This window comes from Schistocerca piceifrons, unplaced genomic scaffold (assembly GCF_021461385.2).
Source record: "Schistocerca piceifrons isolate TAMUIC-IGC-003096 unplaced genomic scaffold, iqSchPice1.1 HiC_scaffold_455, whole genome shotgun sequence".
In the NCBI taxonomy this organism is placed as follows: domain Eukaryota; kingdom Metazoa; phylum Arthropoda; class Insecta; order Orthoptera; family Acrididae; genus Schistocerca; species Schistocerca piceifrons.
The window spans coordinates 1-22,971 of NW_025728684.1; the positions used below are offsets into that span (position 1 = coordinate 1).

General features: G+C 50.1%; 8 non-coding genes and 3 pseudogenes across 8 annotated transcripts; all 11 read right to left on the reverse strand.

Annotated features, from left to right (window-relative positions):
• Positions 1–224: 224 nt before the first annotated feature.
• Positions 225–343, reverse strand: LOC124751201. Its single transcript, XR_007012047.1, has one exon. It is a non-coding gene; the product is annotated as a 5S ribosomal RNA (ribosomal RNA).
• Positions 344–1,641: 1,298 nt separating this feature from the next.
• LOC124751230 lies at positions 1,642–1,760 on the reverse strand. The gene has a single exon (XR_007012067.1). It is a non-coding gene; the product is annotated as a 5S ribosomal RNA (ribosomal RNA).
• A 1,298-nt stretch (positions 1,761–3,058) lies between these two features.
• On the reverse strand, positions 3,059–3,177 carry LOC124751242. Its single transcript, XR_007012078.1, has one exon. It is a non-coding gene; the product is annotated as a 5S ribosomal RNA (ribosomal RNA).
• A 1,296-nt stretch (positions 3,178–4,473) lies between these two features.
• LOC124751254 lies at positions 4,474–4,592 on the reverse strand. Its single transcript, XR_007012089.1, has one exon. It is a non-coding gene; the product is annotated as a 5S ribosomal RNA (ribosomal RNA).
• A 1,298-nt stretch (positions 4,593–5,890) lies between these two features.
• LOC124751266 lies at positions 5,891–6,009 on the reverse strand. The gene has a single exon (XR_007012100.1). It is a non-coding gene; the product is annotated as a 5S ribosomal RNA (ribosomal RNA).
• Positions 6,010–7,308: 1,299 nt separating this feature from the next.
• Positions 7,309–7,427, reverse strand: LOC124751208. The gene has a single exon (XR_007012053.1). It is a non-coding gene; the product is annotated as a 5S ribosomal RNA (ribosomal RNA).
• Positions 7,428–10,585: 3,158 nt separating this feature from the next.
• On the reverse strand, positions 10,586–10,700 carry LOC124751214 (annotated as a pseudogene).
• A 1,297-nt stretch (positions 10,701–11,997) lies between these two features.
• Positions 11,998–12,116, reverse strand: LOC124751220. Its single transcript, XR_007012058.1, has one exon. It is a non-coding gene; the product is annotated as a 5S ribosomal RNA (ribosomal RNA).
• Positions 12,117–15,274: 3,158 nt separating this feature from the next.
• On the reverse strand, positions 15,275–15,389 carry LOC124751215 (annotated as a pseudogene).
• A 3,159-nt stretch (positions 15,390–18,548) lies between these two features.
• On the reverse strand, positions 18,549–18,663 carry LOC124751216 (annotated as a pseudogene).
• Positions 18,664–19,960: 1,297 nt separating this feature from the next.
• LOC124751221 lies at positions 19,961–20,079 on the reverse strand. The gene has a single exon (XR_007012059.1). It is a non-coding gene; the product is annotated as a 5S ribosomal RNA (ribosomal RNA).
• Between the last annotated feature and the right edge of the window lie 2,892 nt (positions 20,080–22,971).

A 22,971-nucleotide genomic window follows, 5' to 3' on the forward strand; every position in this document is an offset into this window, starting at 1 on the left:
AAGGACACATCTGTCGATTCGTAGTGTTTCGTCATTTCCAACGAGTTCCTAGCACTATTCCTCGGCGCATTCTTGCTCAAACTGAGTTCATTACTGTAATTTCGTGTCTTATGTTTAGTGCAGTACTTTAAAATGCTTGTGGAAGCATCTTTGTCACACCTGAAAGTTAGTATGAAAAAGAGGGCTGGCAGGTGTAGCGACGCAAAAATTAAAAAATGAGATAGAGCCAACAGCACCCGGTGTTCCCAGGCGGTCACCCATCCAAGTACTAACCGGGCCCGATGTTGCTTAACTTCGGTGATCGGACGAGAACCGGTGTATTCAACATGGTATGGCCGTTGGCGTCCTTATAATGTGGCCGCACGGCAGAGGAAGCCTTCGCCCCTTCTCCCAACACACGCAATCGCCGTTTTCCGTGGCACATTTGACGCAAAGCACGTCCTTCCACCGCCACGTGGGTGACACGCACAGCGCGGCTGCTCGTTGCACCGCCTGTCATTCGTTTGGTGCGTGCGGCCTCCGACACTCGCGGGAGACGCACCTTGTTCTTGTTATCCGGCGCGGGGCCGGGCGTCGGGGGGACTGCGCGGGGTGTGGCAGTGTCCTGCTGGACCGGCGGAAGCTTTCTCACCCGGCTGACACGCGCCGCGCTTCCAGATATTTGCGTAATTTGCGCGGTGCATTTTCGCCTGTCCCCTCCCCTCCCGTCCCGACTTGTCCCGACTTTGCTTCGACTGCCGCTCGCTGCCGCTCGGGTCGCGCTCCATATGACCGCACAAGCACGACAAACATCTGCGAGATGGGCGCGGGCCGAACCGGCGTGTCCGAGACGCCGTGTGCGGCCGTTCGGAGGTACTAGAGCAGCGCTGTGCCGTGCCGTGCCGTGCCGTGCCGTGCCGTGCCGTGCCATGGAAAGGCGCGAAAACGAGGACACAAGACACAGGAGGTTCGACAAAGCATCCATCTCTTCTAGCGACGAAAGATAAATTGTTGTTTACAAATTTGCAGTTGTGCACTGCTACAAAACAATGTGCCCTGACGTATTTCACAACATTTCTGTCGTTTCATACTGTTTTGTTATTTCCAGAGACTCTTTGGAAATCTTCCTTGGCACACTCTTCTTCAAACTGAGTGCCCTAATATCGTATCTTTTGTTTATTACAACAGATTTAAGTCATTGTGGAAACATCGTTGTCACATCTGAAAAAGAGGGCTGGCAGTGGTGGTGGCGACAAAAAAGCAAAGTATGAAGACAGCCAGAGGTCCCAGGCAGTCACCGATCCGAATACTAACGTTGTTGCTTATCTGCGGTGATCGGACGAGAACGGCTGTTTTTTTTTTTTTTTTTTTAATTTATGTATTTAGTTAGTTTTTCGAATTTAGCACTGCTACATAACAGTTGGCTCTGACGCATTTCAAGGACACATCTGTCGATTCGTAGTGTTTCGTCATTTCCAACGAGTTCCTAGCACTATTCCTCGGCGCATTCTTGCTCAAACTGAGTTCATTACTGTAATTTCGTGTCTTATGTTTAGTGCAGTACTTTAAAATGCTTGTGGAAGCATCTTTGTCACACCTGAAAGTTAGTATGAAAAAGAGGGCTGGCAGGTGTAGCGACGCAAAAATTAAAAAATGAGATAGAGCCAACAGCACCCGGTGTTCCCAGGCGGTCACCCATCCAAGTACTAACCGGGCCCGATGTTGCTTAACTTCGGTGATCGGACGAGAACCGGTGTATTCAACATGGTATGGCCGTTGGCGTCCTTATAATGTGGCCGCACGGCAGAGGAAGCCTTCGCCCCTTCTCCCAACACACGCAATCGCCGTTTTCCGTGGCACATTTGACGCAAAGCACGTCCTTCCACCGCCACGTGGGTGACACGCACAGCGCGGCTGCTCGTTGCACCGCCTGTCATTCGTTTGGTGCGTGCGGCCTCCGACACTCGCGGGAGACGCACCTTGTTCTTGTTATCCGGCGCGGGGCCGGGCGTCGGGGGGACTGCGCGGGGTGTGGCAGTGTCCTGCTGGACCGGCGGAAGCTTTCTCACCCGGCTGACACGCGCCGCGCTTCCAGATATTTGCGTAATTTGCGCGGTGCATTTTCGCCTGTCCCCTCCCCTCCCGTCCCGACTTGTCCCGACTTTGCTTCGACTGCCGCTCGCTGCCGCTCGGGTCGCGCTCCATATGACCGCACAAGCACGACAAACATCTGCGAGATGGGCGCGGGCCGAACCGGCGTGTCCGAGACGCCGTGTGCGGCCGTTCGGAGGTACTAGAGCAGCGCTGTGCCGTGCCGTGCCGTGCCGTGCCGTGCCGTGCCGTGCCATGGAAAGGCGCGAAAACGAGGACACAAGACACAGGAGGTTCGACAAAGCATCCATCTCTTCTAGCGACGAAAGATAAATTGTTGTTTACAAATTTGCAGTTGTGCACTGCTACAAAACAATGTGCCCTGACGTATTTCACAACATTTCTGTCGTTTCATACTGTTTTGTTATTTCCAGAGACTCTTTGGAAATCTTCCTTGCCACACTCTTCTTCAAACTGAGTGCCCTAATATCGTATCTTTTGTTTATTACAACAGATTTAAGTCATTGTGGAAACATCGTTGTCACATCTGAAAAAGAGGGCTGGCAGTGGTGGTGGCGACAAAAAAGCAAAGTATGAAGACAGCCAGAGGTCCCAGGCAGTCACCGATCCGAATACTAACGTTGTTGCTTATCTGCGGTGATCGGACGAGAACGGCTGTTTTTTTTTTTTTTTTTTTAATTTATGTATTTAGTTAGTTTTTCGAATTTAGCACTGCTACATAACAGTTGGCTCTGACGCATTTCAAGGACACATCTGTCGATTCGTAGTGTTTCGTCATTTCCAACGAGTTCCTAGCACTATTCCTCGGCGCATTCTTGCTCAAACTGAGTTCATTACTGTAATTTCGTGTCTTATGTTTAGTGCAGTACTTTAAAATGCTTGTGGAAGCATCTTTGTCACACCTGAAAGTTAGTATGAAAAAGAGGGCTGGCAGGTGTAGCGACGCAAAAATTAAAAAATGAGATAGAGCCAACAGCACCCGGTGTTCCCAGGCGGTCACCCATCCAAGTACTAACCGGGCCCGATGTTGCTTAACTTCGGTGATCGGACGAGAACCGGTGTATTCAACATGGTATGGCCGTTGGCGTCCTTATAATGTGGCCGCACGGCAGAGGAAGCCTTCGCCCCTTCTCCCAACACACGCAATCGCCGTTTTCCGTGGCACATTTGACGCAAAGCACGTCCTTCCACCGCCACGTGGGTGACACGCACAGCGCGGCTGCTCGTTGCACCGCCTGTCATTCGTTTGGTGCGTGCGGCCTCCGACACTCGCGGGAGACGCACCCTGTTCTTGTTATCCGGCGCGGGGCCGGGCGTCGGGGGGACTGCGCGGGGTGTGGCAGTGTCCTGCTGGACCGGCGGAAGCTTTCTCACCCGGCTGACACGCGCCGCGCTTCCAGATATTTGCGTAATTTGCGCGGTGCATTTTCGCCTGTCCCCTCCCCTTCCGTCCCGACTTGTCCCGACTTTGCTCGACTGCCGCTCGCTGCCGCTCGGGTCGCGCTCCATATGACCGCACAAGCACGACAAACATCTGCGAGATGGGCGCGGGCCGAACCGGCGTGTCCGAGACGCCGTGTGCGGCCGTTCGGAGGTACTAGAGCAGCGCTGTGCCGTGCCGTGCCGTGCCGTGCCGTGCCGTGCCGTGCCATGGAAAGGCGCGAAAACGAGGACACAAGACACAGGAGGTTCGACAAAGCATCCATCTCTTCTAGCGACGAAAGATAAATTGTTGTTTACAAATTTGCAGTTGTGCACTGCTACAAAACAATGTGCCCTGACGTATTTCACAACATTTCTGTCGTTTCATACTGTTTTGTTATTTCCAGAGACTCTTTGGAAATCTTCCTTGGCACACTCTTCTTCAAACTGAGTGCCCTAATATCGTATCTTTTGTTTATTACAACAGATTTAAGTCATTGTGGAAACATCGTTGTCACATCTGAAAAAGAGGGCTGGCAGTGGTGGTGGCGACAAAAAAGCAAAGTATGAAGACAGCCAGAGGTCCCAGGCAGTCACCGATCCGAATACTAACGTTGTTGCTTATCTGCGGTGATCGGACGAGAACGGCTGTTTTTTTTTTTTTTTTTTAATTTATGTATTTAGTTAGTTTTTCGAATTTAGCACTGCTACATAACAGTTGGCTCTGACGCATTTCAAGGACACATCTGTCGATTCGTAGTGTTTCGTCATTTCCAACGAGTTCCTAGCACTATTCCTCGGCGCATTCTTGCTCAAACTGAGTTCATTACTGTAATTTCGTGTCTTATGTTTAGTGCAGTACTTTAAAATGCTTGTGGAAGCATCTTTGTCACACCTGAAAGTTAGTATGAAAAAGAGGGCTGGCAGGTGTAGCGACGCAAAAATTAAAAAATGAGATAGAGCCAACAGCACCCGGTGTTCCCAGGCGGTCACCCATCCAAGTACTAACCGGGCCCGATGTTGCTTAACTTCGGTGATCGGACGAGAACCGGTGTATTCAACATGGTATGGCCGTTGGCGTCCTTATAATGTGGCCGCACGGCAGAGGAAGCCTTCGCCCCTTCTCCCAACACACGCAATCGCCGTTTTCCGTGGCACATTTGACGCAAAGCACGTCCTTCCACCGCCACGTGGGTGACACGCACAGCGCGGCTGCTCGTTGCACCGCCTGTCATTCGTTTGGTGCGTGCGGCCTCCGACACTCGCGGGAGACGCACCTTGTTCTTGTTATCCGGCGCGGGGCCGGGCGTCGGGGGGACTGCGCGGGGTGTGGCAGTGTCCTGCTGGACCGGCGGAAGCTTTCTCACCCGGCTGACACGCGCCGCGCTTCCAGATATTTGCGTAATTTGCGCGGTGCATTTTCGCCTGTCCCCTCCCCTCCCGTCCCGACTTGTCCCGACTTTGCTTCGACTGCCGCTCGCTGCCGCTCGGGTCGCGCTCCATATGACCGCACAAGCACGACAAACATCTGCGAGATGGGCGCGGGCCGAACCGGCGTGTCCGAGACGCCGTGTGCGGCCGTTCGGAGGTACTAGAGCAGCGCTGTGCCGTGCCGTGCCGTGCCGTGCCGTGCCGTGCCGTGCCATGGAAAGGCGCGAAAACGAGGACACAAGACACAGGAGGTTCGACAAAGCATCCATCTCTTCTAGCGACGAAAGATAAATTGTTGTTTACAAATTTGCAGTTGTGCACTGCTACAAAACAATGTGCCCTGACGTATTTCACAACATTTCTGTCGTTTCATACTGTTTTGTTATTTCCAGAGACTCTTTGGAAATCTTCCTTGGCACACTCTTCTTCAAACTGAGTGCCCTAATATCGTATCTTTTGTTTATTACAACAGATTTAAGTCATTGTGGAAACATCGTTGTCACATCTGAAAAAGAGGGCTGGCAGTGGTGGTGGCGACAAAAAAGCAAAGTATGAAGACAGCCAGAGGTCCCAGGCAGTCACCGATCCGAATACTAACGTTGTTGCTTATCTGCGGTGATCGGACGAGAACGGCTGTTTTTTTTTTTTTTTTTTTAATTTATGTATTTAGTTAGTTTTTCGAATTTAGCACTGCTACATAACAGTTGGCTCTGACGCATTTCAAGGACACATCTGTCGATTCGTAGTGTTTCGTCATTTCCAACGAGTTCCTAGCACTATTCCTCGGCGCATTCTTGCTCAAACTGAGTTCATTACTGTAATTTCGTGTCTTATGTTTAGTGCAGTACTTTAAAATGCTTGTGGAAGCATCTTTGTCACACCTGAAAGTTAGTATGAAAAAGAGGGCTGGCAGGTGTAGCGACGCAAAAATTAAAAAATGAGATAGAGCCAACAGCACCCGGTGTTCCCAGGCGGTCACCCATCCAAGTACTAACCGGGCCCGATGTTGCTTAACTTCGGTGATCGGACGAGAACCGGTGTATTCAACATGGTATGGCCGTTGGCGTCCTTATAATGTGGCCGCACGGCAGAGGAAGCCTTCGCCCCTTCTCCCAACACACGCAATCGCCGTTTTCCGTGGCACATTTGACGCAAAGCACGTCCTTCCACCGCCACGTGGGTGACACGCACAGCGCGGCTGCTCGTTGCACCGCCTGTCATTCGTTTGGTGCGTGCGGCCTCCGACACTCGCGGGAGACGCACCTTGTTCTTGTTATCCGGCGCGGGGCCGGGCGTCGGGGGGACTGCGCGGGGTGTGGCAGTGTCCTGCTGGACCGGCGGAAGCTTTCTCACCCGGCTGACACGCGCCGCGCTTCCAGATATTTGCGTAATTTGCGCGGTGCATTTTCGCCTGTCCCCTCCCCTCCCGTCCCGACTTGTCCCGACTTTGCTTCGACTGCCGCTCGCTGCCGCTCGGGTCGCGCTCCATATGACCGCACAAGCACGACAAACATCTGCGAGATGGGCGCGGGCCGAACCGGCGTGTCCGAGACGCCGTGTGCGGCCGTTCGGAGGTACTAGAGCAGCGCTGTGCCGTGCCGTGCCGTGCCGTGCCGTGCCGTGCCGTGCCATGGAAAGGCGCGAAAACGAGGACACAAGACACAGGAGGTTCGACAAAGCATCCATCTCTTCTAGCGACGAAAGATAAATTGTTGTTTACAAATTTGCAGTTGTGCACTGCTACAAAACAATGTGCCCTGACGTATTTCACAACATTTCTGTCGTTTCATACTGTTTTGTTATTTCCAGAGACTCTTTGGAAATCTTCCTTGGCACACTCTTCTTCAAACTGAGTGCCCTAATATCGTATCTTTTGTTTATTACAACAGATTTAAGTCATTGTGGAAACATCGTTGTCACATCTGAAAAAGAGGGCTGGCAGTGGTGGTGGCGACAAAAAAGCAAAGTATGAAGACAGCCAGAGGTCCCAGGCAGTCACCGATCCGAATACTAACGTTGTTGCTTATCTGCGGTGATCGGACGAGAACGGCTGTTTTTTTTTTTTTTTTTTTTAATTTATGTATTTAGTTAGTTTTTCGAATTTAGCACTGCTACATAACAGTTGGCTCTGACGCATTTCAAGGACACATCTGTCGATTCGTAGTGTTTCGTCATTTCCAACGAGTTCCTAGCACTATTCCTCGGCGCATTCTTGCTCAAACTGAGTTCATTACTGTAATTTCGTGTCTTATGTTTAGTGCAGTACTTTAAAATGCTTGTGGAAGCATCTTTGTCACACCTGAAAGTTAGTATGAAAAAGAGGGCTGGCAGGTGTAGCGACGCAAAAATTAAAAAATGAGATAGAGCCAACAGCACCCGGTGTTCCCAGGCGGTCACCCATCCAAGTACTAACCGGGCCCGATGTTGCTTAACTTCGGTGATCGGACGAGAACCGGTGTATTCAACATGGTATGGCCGTTGGCGTCCTTATAATGTGGCCGCACGGCAGAGGAAGCCTTCGCCCCTTCTCCCAACACACGCAATCGCCGTTTTCCGTGGCACATTTGACGCAAAGCACGTCCTTCCACCGCCACGTGGGTGACACGCACAGCGCGGCTGCTCGTTGCACCGCCTGTCATTCGTTTGGTGCGTGCGGCCTCCGACACTCGCGGGAGACGCACCCTGTTCTTGTTATCCGGCGCGGGGCCGGGCGTCGGGGGGACTGCGCGGGGTGTGGCAGTGTCCTGCTGGACCGGCGGAAGCTTTCTCACCCGGCTGACACGCGCCGCGCTTCCAGATATTTGCGTAATTTGCGCGGTGCATTTTCGCCTGTCCCCTCCCCTTCCGTCCCGACTTGTCCCGACTTTGCTCGACTGCCGCTCGCTGCCGCTCGGGTCGCGCTCCATATGACCGCACAAGCACGACAAACATCTGCGAGATGGGCGCGGGCCGAACCGGCGTGTCCGAGACGCCGTGTGCGGCCGTTCGGAGGTACTAGAGCAGCGCTGTGCCGTGCCGTGCCGTGCCGTGCCGTGCCGTGCCGTGCCATGGAAAGGCGCGAAAACGAGGACACAAGACACAGGAGGTTCGACAAAGCATCCATCTCTTCTAGCGACGAAAGATAAATTGTTGTTTACAAATTTGCAGTTGTGCACTGCTACAAAACAATGTGCCCTGACGTATTTCACAACATTTCTGTCGTTTCATACTGTTTTGTTATTTCCAGAGACTCTTTGGAAATCTTCCTTGGCACACTCTTCTTCAAACTGAGTGCCCTAATATCGTATCTTTTGTTTATTACAACAGATTTAAGTCATTGTGGAAACATCGTTGTCACATCTGAAAAAGAGGGCTGGCAGTGGTGGTGGCGACAAAAAAGCAAAGTATGAAGACAGCCAGAGGTCCCAGGCAGTCACCGATCCGAATACTAACGTTGTTGCTTATCTGCGGTGATCGGACGAGAACGGCTGTTTTTTTTTTTTTTTTTTAATTTATGTATTTAGTTAGTTTTTCGAATTTAGCACTGCTACATAACAGTTGGCTCTGACGCATTTCAAGGACACATCTGTCGATTCGTAGTGTTTCGTCATTTCCAACGAGTTCCTAGCACTATTCCTCGGCGCATTCTTGCTCAAACTGAGTTCATTACTGTAATTTCGTGTCTTATGTTTAGTGCAGTACTTTAAAATGCTTGTGGAAGCATCTTTGTCACACCTGAAAGTTAGTATGAAAAAGAGGGCTGGCAGGTGTAGCGACGCAAAAATTAAAAAATGAGATAGAGCCAACAGCACCTTTTTTTTTTTTTTTTTTAAACGTAATAAACTTTTATTTACAAAATAACAAATACAGTCATGAGATTCCAAGGTATTTTCAATTTCAATTTCAGTTAGTTATCGAGTCTTTTTCTTTTCTTTACTGATATGTAACTTTGTTGCAATTGTCTGTTTCATTATATTTTGTGCATTTGCAGGTAATTTACACTGTTGCACTGATTTGTAAGTCAGTGGAGCAATAATATTTCATTTTTCAGTTTTGTTTGCGTTTTTGTTAAATTTTATGGGTTATTGATTCAAACACTTCTAAGTTCTTTACTTTAGGTCGAGTTTTTGGTCTGGTGCCATTATGTGGCTTGTAGCTATTATTAGAGATGTCTTATTGGCTAAGGCTTACATTTAAGAGACAAAGGACAATGACAAATATGTATGAAAGAATATTATATATATATAGCTAGGTGTCCACGAGATGGTGGTTGAGGGGAAGAGAGCGAGAGAGGGAGAGAGAGAGAAATAGAGAGACAGGGAGAGAGAGAGAGAGAGAGAGAGAGAGAGAGAGAGAGAGGGCGATACGGAACACTTTTGAAACATAATTAAAGAATAATTCTATAAGTGGACAACTATATTCTAGATAAGTTTAACATGATTAAATATGGATTGAATATAGATGTTTCTTTTGTTAGTCTACTCACATAGTCATCTTCGGCGTAGTGATGTTTCGCACATTTTTAAGAACGCTACCTGGATATGCCCTATATGTGTAGCCGTAGCACTGCGGACACTGTTGTTGCACTGCACAAATTTTATACCGAACTCACATTTAACACACAACACTTTGGGGGCGTTGGAGGGTCTCTGCATCGGTGACGACGGAGGCGTGGAGGACTAGGGGGGGGCGTGGTGTGGCGGCAGCGGCGTCGGCGGCGTCGGCGGCGCCGGCGGCGGCGGCGGCAGCGGCGGCGGCGACGGCGGCGGCAGCGGTAGCGGCGGCGGCGGCGGCGGCGGCGGAGACGTCGGAGGCGGTCGTGGCGTGTGGGGACGGAGGGCGTCCTTGAAGGCGGCGTCCAGCGCTATCTGAAGGTAGTTCTGGAACGTCTGCCTGTAGTTGTTTTTCCGCTTGGCTCGCTTGTGTTCCTCCCAGAGATCGGTGAGGAACTGCACTCCGTCCGTTTGTTTTTTTGCGATTATGGCGTGCGCTGTCATCGCGAACGTCCACATGGTCGCGACGCGTTTGGGACGTGGGAAACATTTTGCAGCCGGGATCGTGAGGGCTGTGGCTTCTATAGTTCGGTGATCCGCCCTGTTCATGAGCGCCACCATTTTCCTGCATGTCTCCCATATCGCCTGACTTGTCGGACATGTGAAGCGGTGTTCCACGGTGTCGATCTCGTTGCACACTTCGCAGTGCGGCGACTCACGCATGCCGATGCGCGCTAGGCGCTCGTTCGTCGGTATCTTGTTGTGTACGACTTTGTACCACGTGTCTCTAGCTTCCGGGGGTATGGCTTTCTCAGAGAGATTCTTCCAGACTTGTGGCCAGTCGTGGTCTGGAAGATTCGTCTCTGTTCTGCTTCTTCCTTGTTTGCCTCTCAGTGCACGATAGATTTTCGCTGCAGTTCTCATCTCTTTCACTGCTAGCGTGGATGAGATGTAGCTACTGTCCATTACTATCTGCTTCAAGTAGCGCATCTTGTAGGGTATTCTACTGACATCTACCGGCGCTTCCCCGGAATCGGGTCTGTGTTCTTTTAGTAGAGACGACGTGGTACAGTCTACACTTCTGTCCTCCATTTGTAGAGCTCGGTGGAGCAACAGTGCCGCGCATTTTCTCGTGACATCTATCAGGCCCAGCCCCCCTTCTTCTCTAGGGAGGGTGCCGGTGTTCCCAGGCGGTCACCCATCCAAGTACTAACCGGGCCCGATGTTGCTTAACTTCGGTGATCGGACGAGAACCGGTGTATTCAACATGGTATGGCCGTTGGCGTCCTTATAATGTGGCCGCACGGCAGAGGAAGCCTTCGCCCCTTCTCCCAACACACGCAATCGCCGTTTTCCGTGGCACATTTGACGCAAAGCACGTCCTTCCACCGCCACGTGGGTGACACGCACAGCGCGGCTGCTCGTTGCACCGCCTGTCATTCGTTTGGTGCGTGCGGCCTCCGACACTCGCGGGAGACGCACCTTGTTCTTGTTATCCGGCGCGGGGCCGGGCGTCGGGGGGACTGCGCGGGGTGTGGCAGTGTCCTGCTGGACCGGCGGAAGCTTTCTCACCCGGCTGACACGCGCCGCGCTTCCAGATATTTGCGTAATTTGCGCGGTGCATTTTCGCCTGTCCCCTCCCCTCCCGTCCCGACTTGTCCCGACTTTGCTTCGACTGCCGCTCGCTGCCGCTCGGGTCGCGCTCCATATGACCGCACAAGCACGACAAACATCTGCGAGATGGGCGCGGGCCGAACCGGCGTGTCCGAGACGCCGTGTGCGGCCGTTCGGAGGTACTAGAGCAGCGCTGTGCCGTGCCGTGCCGTGCCGTGCCGTGCCGTGCCGTGCCATGGAAAGGCGCGAAAACGAGGACACAAGACACAGGAGGTTCGACAAAGCATCCATCTCTTCTAGCGACGAAAGATAAATTGTTGTTTACAAATTTGCAGTTGTGCACTGCTACAAAACAATGTGCCCTGACGTATTTCACAACATTTCTGTCGTTTCATACTGTTTTGTTATTTCCAGAGACTCTTTGGAAATCTTCCTTGGCACACTCTTCTTCAAACTGAGTGCCCTAATATCGTATCTTTTGTTTATTACAACAGATTTAAGTCATTGTGGAAACATCGTTGTCACATCTGAAAAAGAGGGCTGGCAGTGGTGGTGGCGACAAAAAAGCAAAGTATGAAGACAGCCAGAGGTCCCAGGCAGTCACCGATCCGAATACTAACGTTGTTGCTTATCTGCGGTGATCGGACGAGAACGGCTGTTTTTTTTTTTTTTTTTTAATTTATGTATTTAGTTAGTTTTTCGAATTTAGCACTGCTACATAACAGTTGGCTCTGACGCATTTCAAGGACACATCTGTCGATTCGTAGTGTTTCGTCATTTCCAACGAGTTCCTAGCACTATTCCTCGGCGCATTCTTGCTCAAACTGAGTTCATTACTGTAATTTCGTGTCTTATGTTTAGTGCAGTACTTTAAAATGCTTGTGGAAGCATCTTTGTCACACCTGAAAGTTAGTATGAAAAAGAGGGCTGGCAGGTGTAGCGACGCAAAAATTAAAAAATGAGATAGAGCCAACAGCACCCGGTGTTCCCAGGCGGTCACCCATCCAAGTACTAACCGGGCCCGATGTTGCTTAACTTCGGTGATCGGACGAGAACCGGTGTATTCAACATGGTATGGCCGTTGGCGTCCTTATAATGTGGCCGCACGGCAGAGGAAGCCTTCGCCCCTTCTCCCAACACACGCAATCGCCGTTTTCCGTGGCACATTTGACGCAAAGCACGTCCTTCCACCGCCACGTGGGTGACACGCACAGCGCGGCTGCTCGTTGCACCGCCTGTCATTCGTTTGGTGCGTGCGGCCTCCGACACTCGCGGGAGACGCACCCTGTTCTTGTTATCCGGCGCGGGGCCGGGCGTCGGGGGGACTGCGCGGGGTGTGGCAGTGTCCTGCTGGACCGGCGGAAGCTTTCTCACCCGGCTGACACGCGCCGCGCTTCCAGATATTTGCGTAATTTGCGCGGTGCATTTTCGCCTGTCCCCTCCCCTTCCGTCCCGACTTGTCCCGACTTTGCTCGACTGCCGCTCGCTGCCGCTCGGGTCGCGCTCCATATGACCGCACAAGCACGACAAACATCTGCGAGATGGGCGCGGGCCGAACCGGCGTGTCCGAGACGCCGTGTGCGGCCGTTCGGAGGTACTAGAGCAGCGCTGTGCCGTGCCGTGCCGTGCCGTGCCGTGCCGTGCCGTGCCATGGAAAGGCGCGAAAACGAGGACACAAGACACAGGAGGTTCGACAAAGCATCCATCTCTTCTAGCGACGAAAGATAAATTGTTGTTTACAAATTTGCAGTTGTGCACTGCTACAAAACAATGTGCCCTGACGTATTTCACAACATTTCTGTCGTTTCATACTGTTTTGTTATTTCCAGAGACTCTTTGGAAATCTTCCTTGGCACACTCTTCTTCAAACTGAGTGCCCTAATATCGTATCTTTTGTTTATTACAACAGATTTAAGTCATTGTGGAAACATCGTTGTCACATCTGAAAAAGAGGGCTGGCAGTGGTGGTGGCGACAAAAAAGCAAAGTATGAAGACAGCCAGAGGTCCCAGGCAGTCACCGATCCGAATACTAACGTTGTTGCTTATCTGCGGTGATCGGACGAGAACGGCTGTTTTTTTTTTTTTTTTTTAATTTATGTATTTAGTTAGTTTTTCGAATTTAGCACTGCTACATAACAGTTGGCTCTGACGCATTTCAAGGACACATCTGTCGATTCGTAGTGTTTCGTCATTTCCAACGAGTTCCTAGCACTATTCCTCGGCGCATTCTTGCTCAAACTGAGTTCATTACTGTAATTTCGTGTCTTATGTTTAGTGCAGTACTTTAAAATGCTTGTGGAAGCATCTTTGTCACACCTGAAAGTTAGTATGAAAAAGAGGGCTGGCAGGTGTAGCGACGCAAAAATTAAAAAATGAGATAGAGCCAACAGCACCTTTTTTTTTTTTTTTTTTAAACGTAATAAACTTTTATTTACAAAATAACAAATACAGTCATGAGATTCCAAGGTATTTTCAATTTCAATTTCAGTTAGTTATCGAGTCTTTTTCTTTTCTTTACTGATATGTAACTTTGTTGCAATTGTCTGTTTCATTATATTTTGTGCATTTGCAGGTAATTTACACTGTTGCACTGATTTGTAAGTCAGTGGAGCAATAATATTTCATTTTTCAGTTTTGTTTGCGTTTTTGTTAAATTTTATGGGTTATTGATTCAAACACTTCTAAGTTCTTTACTTTAGGTCGAGTTTTTGGTCTGGTGCCATTATGTGGCTTGTAGCTATTATTAGAGATGTCTTATTGGCTAAGGCTTACATTTAAGAGACAAAGGACAATGACAAATATGTATGAAAGAATATTATATATATATAGCTAGGTGTCCACGAGATGGTGGTTGAGGGGAAGAGAGCGAGAGAGGGAGAGAGAGAGAAATAGAGAGACAGGGAGAGAGAGAGAGAGAGAGAGAGAGAGAGAGAGAGAGAGGGCGATACGGAACACTTTTGAAACATAATTAAAGAATAATTCTATAAGTGGACAACTATATTCTAGATAAGTTTAACATGATTAAATATGGATTGAATATAGATGTTTCTTTTGTTAGTCTACTCACATAGTCATCTTCGGCGTAGTGATGTTTCGCACATTTTTAAGAACGCTACCTGGATATGCCCTATATGTGTAGCCGTAGCACTGCGGACACTGTTGTTGCACTGCACAAATTTTATACCGAACTCACATTTAACACACAACACTTTGGGGGCGTTGGAGGGTCTCTGCATCGGTGACGACGGAGGCGTGGAGGACTAGGGGGGGGCGTGGTGTGGCGGCAGCGGCGTCGGCGGCGTCGGCGGCGCCGGCGGCGGCGGCGGCAGCGGCGGCGGCGACGGCGGCGGCAGCGGTAGCGGCGGCGGCGGCGGCGGCGGCGGAGACGTCGGAGGCGGTCGTGGCGTGTGGGGACGGAGGGCGTCCTTGAAGGCGGCGTCCAGCGCTATCTGAAGGTAGTTCTGGAACGTCTGCCTGTAGTTGTTTTTCCGCTTGGCTCGCTTGTGTTCCTCCCAGAGATCGGTGAGGAACTGCACTCCGTCCGTTTGTTTTTTTGCGATTATGGCGTGCGCTGTCATCGCGAACGTCCACATGGTCGCGACGCGTTTGGGACGTGGGAAACATTTTGCAGCCGGGATCGTGAGGGCTGTGGCTTCTATAGTTCGGTGATCCGCCCTGTTCATGAGCGCCACCATTTTCCTGCATGTCTCCCATATCGCCTGACTTGTCGGACATGTGAAGCGGTGTTCCACGGTGTCGATCTCGTTGCACACTTCGCAGTGCGGCGACTCACGCATGCCGATGCGCGCTAGGCGCTCGTTCGTCGGTATCTTGTTGTGTACGACTTTGTACCACGTGTCTCTAGCTTCCGGGGGTATGGCTTTCTCAGAGAGATTCTTCCAGACTTGTGGCCAGTCGTGGTCTGGAAGATTCGTCTCTGTTCTGCTTCTTCCTTGTTTGCCTCTCAGTGCACGATAGATTTTCGCTGCAGTTCTCATCTCTTTCACTGCTAGCGTGGATGAGATGTAGCTACTGTCCATTACTATCTGCTTCAAGTAGCGCATCTTGTAGGGTATTCTACTGACATCTACCGGCGCTTCCCCGGAATCGGGTCTGTGTTCTTTTAGTAGAGACGACGTGGTACAGTCTACACTTCTGTCCTCCATTTGTAGAGCTCGGTGGAGCAACAGTGCCGCGCATTTTCTCGTGACATCTATCAGGCCCAGCCCCCCTTCTTCTCTAGGGAGGGTGCCGGTGTTCCCAGGCGGTCACCCATCCAAGTACTAACCGGGCCCGATGTTGCTTAACTTCGGTGATCGGACGAGAACCGGTGTATTCAACATGGTATGGCCGTTGGCGTCCTTATAATGTGGCCGCACGGCAGAGGAAGCCTTCGCCCCTTCTCCCAACACACGCAATCGCCGTTTTCCGTGGCACATTTGACGCAAAGCACGTCCTTCCACCGCCACGTGGGTGACACGCACAGCGCGGCTGCTCGTTGCACCGCCTGTCATTCGTTTGGTGCGTGCGGCCTCCGACACTCGCGGGAGACGCACCTTGTTCTTGTTATCCGGCGCGGGGCCGGGCGTCGGGGGGACTGCGCGGGGTGTGGCAGTGTCCTGCTGGACCGGCGGAAGCTTTCTCACCCGGCTGACACGCGCCGCGCTTCCAGATATTTGCGTAATTTGCGCGGTGCATTTTCGCCTGTCCCCTCCCCTCCCGTCCCGACTTGTCCCGACTTTGCTTCGACTGCCGCTCGCTGCCGCTCGGGTCGCGCTCCATATGACCGCACAAGCACGACAAACATCTGCGAGATGGGCGCGGGCCGAACCGGCGTGTCCGAGACGCCGTGTGCGGCCGTTCGGAGGTACTAGAGCAGCGCTGTGCCGTGCCGTGCCGTGCCGTGCCGTGCCGTGCCGTGCCATGGAAAGGCGCGAAAACGAGGACACAAGACACAGGAGGTTCGACAAAGCATCCATCTCTTCTAGCGACGAAAGATAAATTGTTGTTTACAAATTTGCAGTTGTGCACTGCTACAAAACAATGTGCCCTGACGTATTTCACAACATTTCTGTCGTTTCATACTGTTTTGTTATTTCCAGAGACTCTTTGGAAATCTTCCTTGGCACACTCTTCTTCAAACTGAGTGCCCTAATATCGTATCTTTTGTTTATTACAACAGATTTAAGTCATTGTGGAAACATCGTTGTCACATCTGAAAAAGAGGGCTGGCAGTGGTGGTGGCGACAAAAAAGCAAAGTATGAAGACAGCCAGAGGTCCCAGGCAGTCACCGATCCGAATACTAACGTTGTTGCTTATCTGCGGTGATCGGACGAGAACGGCTGTTTTTTTTTTTTTTTTTTAATTTATGTATTTAGTTAGTTTTTCGAATTTAGCACTGCTACATAACAGTTGGCTCTGACGCATTTCAAGGACACATCTGTCGATTCGTAGTGTTTCGTCATTTCCAACGAGTTCCTAGCACTATTCCTCGGCGCATTCTTGCTCAAACTGAGTTCATTACTGTAATTTCGTGTCTTATGTTTAGTGCAGTACTTTAAAATGCTTGTGGAAGCATCTTTGTCACACCTGAAAGTTAGTATGAAAAAGAGGGCTGGCAGGTGTAGCGACGCAAAAATTAAAAAATGAGATAGAGCCAACAGCACCTTTTTTTTTTTTTTTTTTAAACGTAATAAACTTTTATTTACAAAATAACAAATACAGTCATGAGATTCCAAGGTATTTTCAATTTCAATTTCAGTTAGTTATCGAGTCTTTTTCTTTTCTTTACTGATATGTAACTTTGTTGCAATTGTCTGTTTCATTATATTTTGTGCATTTGCAGGTAATTTACACTGTTGCACTGATTTGTAAGTCAGTGGAGCAATAATATTTCATTTTTCAGTTTTGTTTGCGTTTTTGTTAAATTTTATGGGTTATTGATTCAAACACTTCTAAGTTCTTTACTTTAGGTCGAGTTTTTGGTCTGGTGCCATTATGTGGCTTGTAGCTATTATTAGAGATGTCTTATTGGCTAAGGCTTACATTTAAGAGACAAAGGACAATGACAAATATGTATGAAAGAATATTATATATATATAGCTAGGTGTCCACGAGATGGTGGTTGAGGGGAAGAGAGCGAGAGAGGGAGAGAGAGAGAAATAGAGAGACAGGGAGAGAGAGAGAGAGAGAGAGAGAGAGAGAGAGAGAGAGGGCGATACGGAACACTTTTGAAACATAATTAAAGAATAATTCTATAAGTGGACAACTATATTCTAGATAAGTTTAACATGATTAAATATGGATTGAATATAGATGTTTCTTTTGTTAGTCTACTCACATAGTCATCTTCGGCGTAGTGATGTTTCGCACATTTTTAAGAACGCTACCTGGATATGCCCTATATGTGTAGCCGTAGCACTGCGGACACTGTTGTTGCACTGCACAAATTTTATACCGAACTCACATTTAACACACAACACTTTGGGGGCGTTGGAGGGTCTCTGCATCGGTGACGACGGAGGCGTGGAGGACTAGGGGGGGGCGTGGTGTGGCGGCAGCGGCGTCGGCGGCGTCGGCGGCGCCGGCGGCGGCGGCGGCAGCGGCGGCGGCGACGGCGGCGGCAGCGGTAGCGGCGGCGGCGGCGGCGGCGGCGGAGACGTCGGAGGCGGTCGTGGCGTGTGGGGACGGAGGGCGTCCTTGAAGGCGGCGTCCAGCGCTATCTGAAGGTAGTTCTGGAACGTCTGCCTGTAGTTGTTTTTCCGCTTGGCTCGCTTGTGTTCCTCCCAGAGATCGGTGAGGAACTGCACTCCGTCCGTTTGTTTTTTTGCGATTATGGCGTGCGCTGTCATCGCGAACGTCCACATGGTCGCGACGCGTTTGGGACGTGGGAAACATTTTGCAGCCGGGATCGTGAGGGCTGTGGCTTCTATAGTTCGGTGATCCGCCCTGTTCATGAGCGCCACCATTTTCCTGCATGTCTCCCATATCGCCTGACTTGTCGGACATGTGAAGCGGTGTTCCACGGTGTCGATCTCGTTGCACACTTCGCAGTGCGGCGACTCACGCATGCCGATGCGCGCTAGGCGCTCGTTCGTCGGTATCTTGTTGTGTACGACTTTGTACCACGTGTCTCTAGCTTCCGGGGGTATGGCTTTCTCAGAGAGATTCTTCCAGACTTGTGGCCAGTCGTGGTCTGGAAGATTCGTCTCTGTTCTGCTTCTTCCTTGTTTGCCTCTCAGTGCACGATAGATTTTCGCTGCAGTTCTCATCTCTTTCACTGCTAGCGTGGATGAGATGTAGCTACTGTCCATTACTATCTGCTTCAAGTAGCGCATCTTGTAGGGTATTCTACTGACATCTACCGGCGCTTCCCCGGAATCGGGTCTGTGTTCTTTTAGTAGAGACGACGTGGTACAGTCTACACTTCTGTCCTCCATTTGTAGAGCTCGGTGGAGCAACAGTGCCGCGCATTTTCTCGTGACATCTATCAGGCCCAGCCCCCCTTCTTCTCTAGGGAGGGTGCCGGTGTTCCCAGGCGGTCACCCATCCAAGTACTAACCGGGCCCGATGTTGCTTAACTTCGGTGATCGGACGAGAACCGGTGTATTCAACATGGTATGGCCGTTGGCGTCCTTATAATGTGGCCGCACGGCAGAGGAAGCCTTCGCCCCTTCTCCCAACACACGCAATCGCCGTTTTCCGTGGCACATTTGACGCAAAGCACGTCCTTCCACCGCCACGTGGGTGACACGCACAGCGCGGCTGCTCGTTGCACCGCCTGTCATTCGTTTGGTGCGTGCGGCCTCCGACACTCGCGGGAGACGCACCTTGTTCTTGTTATCCGGCGCGGGGCCGGGCGTCGGGGGGACTGCGCGGGGTGTGGCAGTGTCCTGCTGGACCGGCGGAAGCTTTCTCACCCGGCTGACACGCGCCGCGCTTCCAGATATTTGCGTAATTTGCGCGGTGCATTTTCGCCTGTCCCCTCCCCTCCCGTCCCGACTTGTCCCGACTTTGCTTCGACTGCCGCTCGCTGCCGCTCGGGTCGCGCTCCATATGACCGCACAAGCACGACAAACATCTGCGAGATGGGCGCGGGCCGAACCGGCGTGTCCGAGACGCCGTGTGCGGCCGTTCGGAGGTACTAGAGCAGCGCTGTGCCGTGCCGTGCCGTGCCGTGCCGTGCCGTGCCGTGCCATGGAAAGGCGCGAAAACGAGGACACAAGACACAGGAGGTTCGACAAAGCATCCATCTCTTCTAGCGACGAAAGATAAATTGTTGTTTACAAATTTGCAGTTGTGCACTGCTACAAAACAATGTGCCCTGACGTATTTCACAACATTTCTGTCGTTTCATACTGTTTTGTTATTTCCAGAGACTCTTTGGAAATCTTCCTTGGCACACTCTTCTTCAAACTGAGTGCCCTAATATCGTATCTTTTGTTTATTACAACAGATTTAAGTCATTGTGGAAACATCGTTGTCACATCTGAAAAAGAGGGCTGGCAGTGGTGGTGGCGACAAAAAAGCAAAGTATGAAGACAGCCAGAGGTCCCAGGCAGTCACCGATCCGAATACTAACGTTGTTGCTTATCTGCGGTGATCGGACGAGAACGGCTGTTTTTTTTTTTTTTTTTTAATTTATGTATTTAGTTAGTTTTTCGAATTTAGCACTGCTACATAACAGTTGGCTCTGACGCATTTCAAGGACACATCTGTCGATTCGTAGTGTTTCGTCATTTCCAACGAGTTCCTAGCACTATTCCTCGGCGCATTCTTGCTCAAACTGAGTTCATTACTGTAATTTCGTGTCTTATGTTTAGTGCAGTACTTTAAAATGCTTGTGGAAGCATCTTTGTCACACCTGAAAGTTAGTATGAAAAAGAGGGCTGGCAGGTGTAGCGACGCAAAAATTAAAAAATGAGATAGAGCCAACAGCACCCGGTGTTCCCAGGCGGTCACCCATCCAAGTACTAACCGGGCCCGATGTTGCTTAACTTCGGTGATCGGACGAGAACCGGTGTATTCAACATGGTATGGCCGTTGGCGTCCTTATAATGTGGCCGCACGGCAGAGGAAGCCTTCGCCCCTTCTCCCAACACACGCAATCGCCGTTTTCCGTGGCACATTTGACGCAAAGCACGTCCTTCCACCGCCACGTGGGTGACACGCACAGCGCGGCTGCTCGTTGCACCGCCTGTCATTCGTTTGGTGCGTGCGGCCTCCGACACTCGCGGGAGACGCACCTTGTTCTTGTTATCCGGCGCGGGGCCGGGCGTCGGGGGGACTGCGCGGGGTGTGGCAGTGTCCTGCTGGACCGGCGGAAGCTTTCTCACCCGGCTGACACGCGCCGCGCTTCCAGATATTTGCGTAATTTGCGCGGTGCATTTTCGCCTGTCCCCTCCCCTCCCGTCCCGACTTGTCCCGACTTTGCTTCGACTGCCGCTCGCTGCCGCTCGGGTCGCGCTCCATATGACCGCACAAGCACGACAAACATCTGCGAGATGGGCGCGGGCCGAACCGGCGTGTCCGAGACGCCGTGTGCGGCCGTTCGGAGGTACTAGAGCAGCGCTGTGCCGTGCCGTGCCGTGCCGTGCCGTGCCGTGCCGTGCCATGGAAAGGCGCGAAAACGAGGACACAAGACACAGGAGGTTCGACAAAGCATCCATCTCTTCTAGCGACGAAAGATAAATTGTTGTTTACAAATTTGCAGTTGTGCACTGCTACAAAACAATGTGCCCTGACGTATTTCACAACATTTCTGTCGTTTCATACTGTTTTGTTATTTCCAGAGACTCTTTGGAAATCTTCCTTGGCACACTCTTCTTCAAACTGAGTGCCCTAATATCGTATCTTTTGTTTATTACAACAGATTTAAGTCATTGTGGAAACATCGTTGTCACATCTGAAAAAGAGGGCTGGCAGTGGTGGTGGCGACAAAAAAGCAAAGTATGAAGACAGCCAGAGGTCCCAGGCAGTCACCGATCCGAATACTAACGTTGTTGCTTATCTGCGGTGATCGGACGAGAACGGCTGTTTTTTTTTTTTTTTTTTTAATTTATGTATTTAGTTAGTTTTTCGAATTTAGCACTGCTACATAACAGTTGGCTCTGACGCATTTCAAGGACACATCTGTCGATTCGTAGTGTTTCGTCATTTCCAACGAGTTCCTAGCACTATTCCTCGGCGCATTCTTGCTCAAACTGAGTTCATTACTGTAATTTCGTGTCTTATGTTTAGTGCAGTACTTTAAAATGCTTGTGGAAGCATCTTTGTCACACCTGAAAGTTAGTATGAAAAAGAGGGCTGGCAGGTGTAGCGACGCAAAAATTAAAAAATGAGATAGAGCCAACAGCACCTTTTTTTTTTTTTTTTTTTGTAACCAAATCTTTATTTCAGAAATAAGAAAAAACAACAAAATAAATCATCTGCATGGTTGAGCACTACAGTTTTCTAATTAAATTTTTTTTTTTTATTCATCTTTGTATGGTATTTGTTACCCTTACTTATTTTGTAAGACATGCTGTCCATTTGGTAATTTTCCTTTCATTCTTTTCGTTTTTAAGCAATTCGATAAGTTTTTCCTATATTCGTTACTGAGAGTAGTCCATTTTCATTGCTATATGTTTATGTCCAAGTTTGTTGTGGCAAATACTGACACGACTGGCATTTCTCTGATGTCACAGAGTTATTCACTTGCAATGTGCATACAAACAAACAAACAAAACAAAAAAAATGAGCATAGTTATTTAGATATTGATTACATTAAGTTATATACATTTAAATTACATATTGCATTTAAGGCATGAAAGGATGGTAGAAACAAAGGAGGTCCGGTTTTAGTTCGGCGTTTAAGCATGCATCACATATTATTTACATGGAAGGACAGATCTGACAGTTGAAGGTCGAAGGTGAAAGTGGAGATGAGTGCAAAGGTTTATTAGTACATCTTATGACTTTGTGGCACTTAGGAAGGGAAAAGTACACTTTTATATGTACCTGTTATTCCGGTGGTGATTTGGAGGTTGTAGCACTGAAACACTACACCCTAGGGTGTTCACACAGATAAAAACACTTTCTTTTTCTTTTTGCTGCATTTCTTAAAACACTTTGGCGCACTTCTACTTTCACTTTCTTTTTGGATTTATACTATTTCACTTTTCTCACTGCACTGCACTGTGGAGGTTGCTGTGGTGCTGTGGGGAGGCTCGCTGGTGTTCACGTGCCGCCGGGGAAGACGTCGTCGATGGCTGCCTGCAGGGGTATCCGGAGGAAGTTCTGGAAGTTCTCGTCGTACCGCCTGTGCTGCTGCGCTTCCTTATGTTCCTCCCAGAGGTCCATCAGGAAGTCGACGTGGTCCGTCTGCCGCTTCGTCACGATGGCGTGGCCTGTCATGCCGAGGATCCACAGGGTTGCCAGCCTTTTCGGCCTGGGAAATGGTTTGATGTCGGGCGCAGTGATGACTGTAGGTGTTATAGCTCGCTGGTCCGTTCTATTTATTTTTGCCACCATTCTCTGGCACGTTTCCCATATGCTGACCCCGTTTTTACATGTGAAGCGGTGCTCTAGTGTATCGACACAGTTGCATGCTTCACATTTATCTGAATCTCTCAGTTTGATCCGGGCTAATTTTTCGTTTGTTGGTACCGTCCTGTTTACTATTCGGTACCAGCTCGCCTTCACGTGCTTTGGTAGCGTGGTTTCCGTGATGTTTTTCCATATCTGTGGCCAGTTGTGATTGGGGAACTTGTTTTCTATTTTGTTTCTGGCAGGCCTTCCCCTCAGCGCCCTGTATATTTTCCTCGCTGTCCTGTGGCTGGGATTTGCCACGGTTGTCAATGCATAGCTCTTGTCTATGTAGTATTGTCTTACGTGGCAAATCTTATACGGGATGTGGCTCGTGTTTATTGGCGGTTCTTCAGATCCAGGTTTCATTCTTC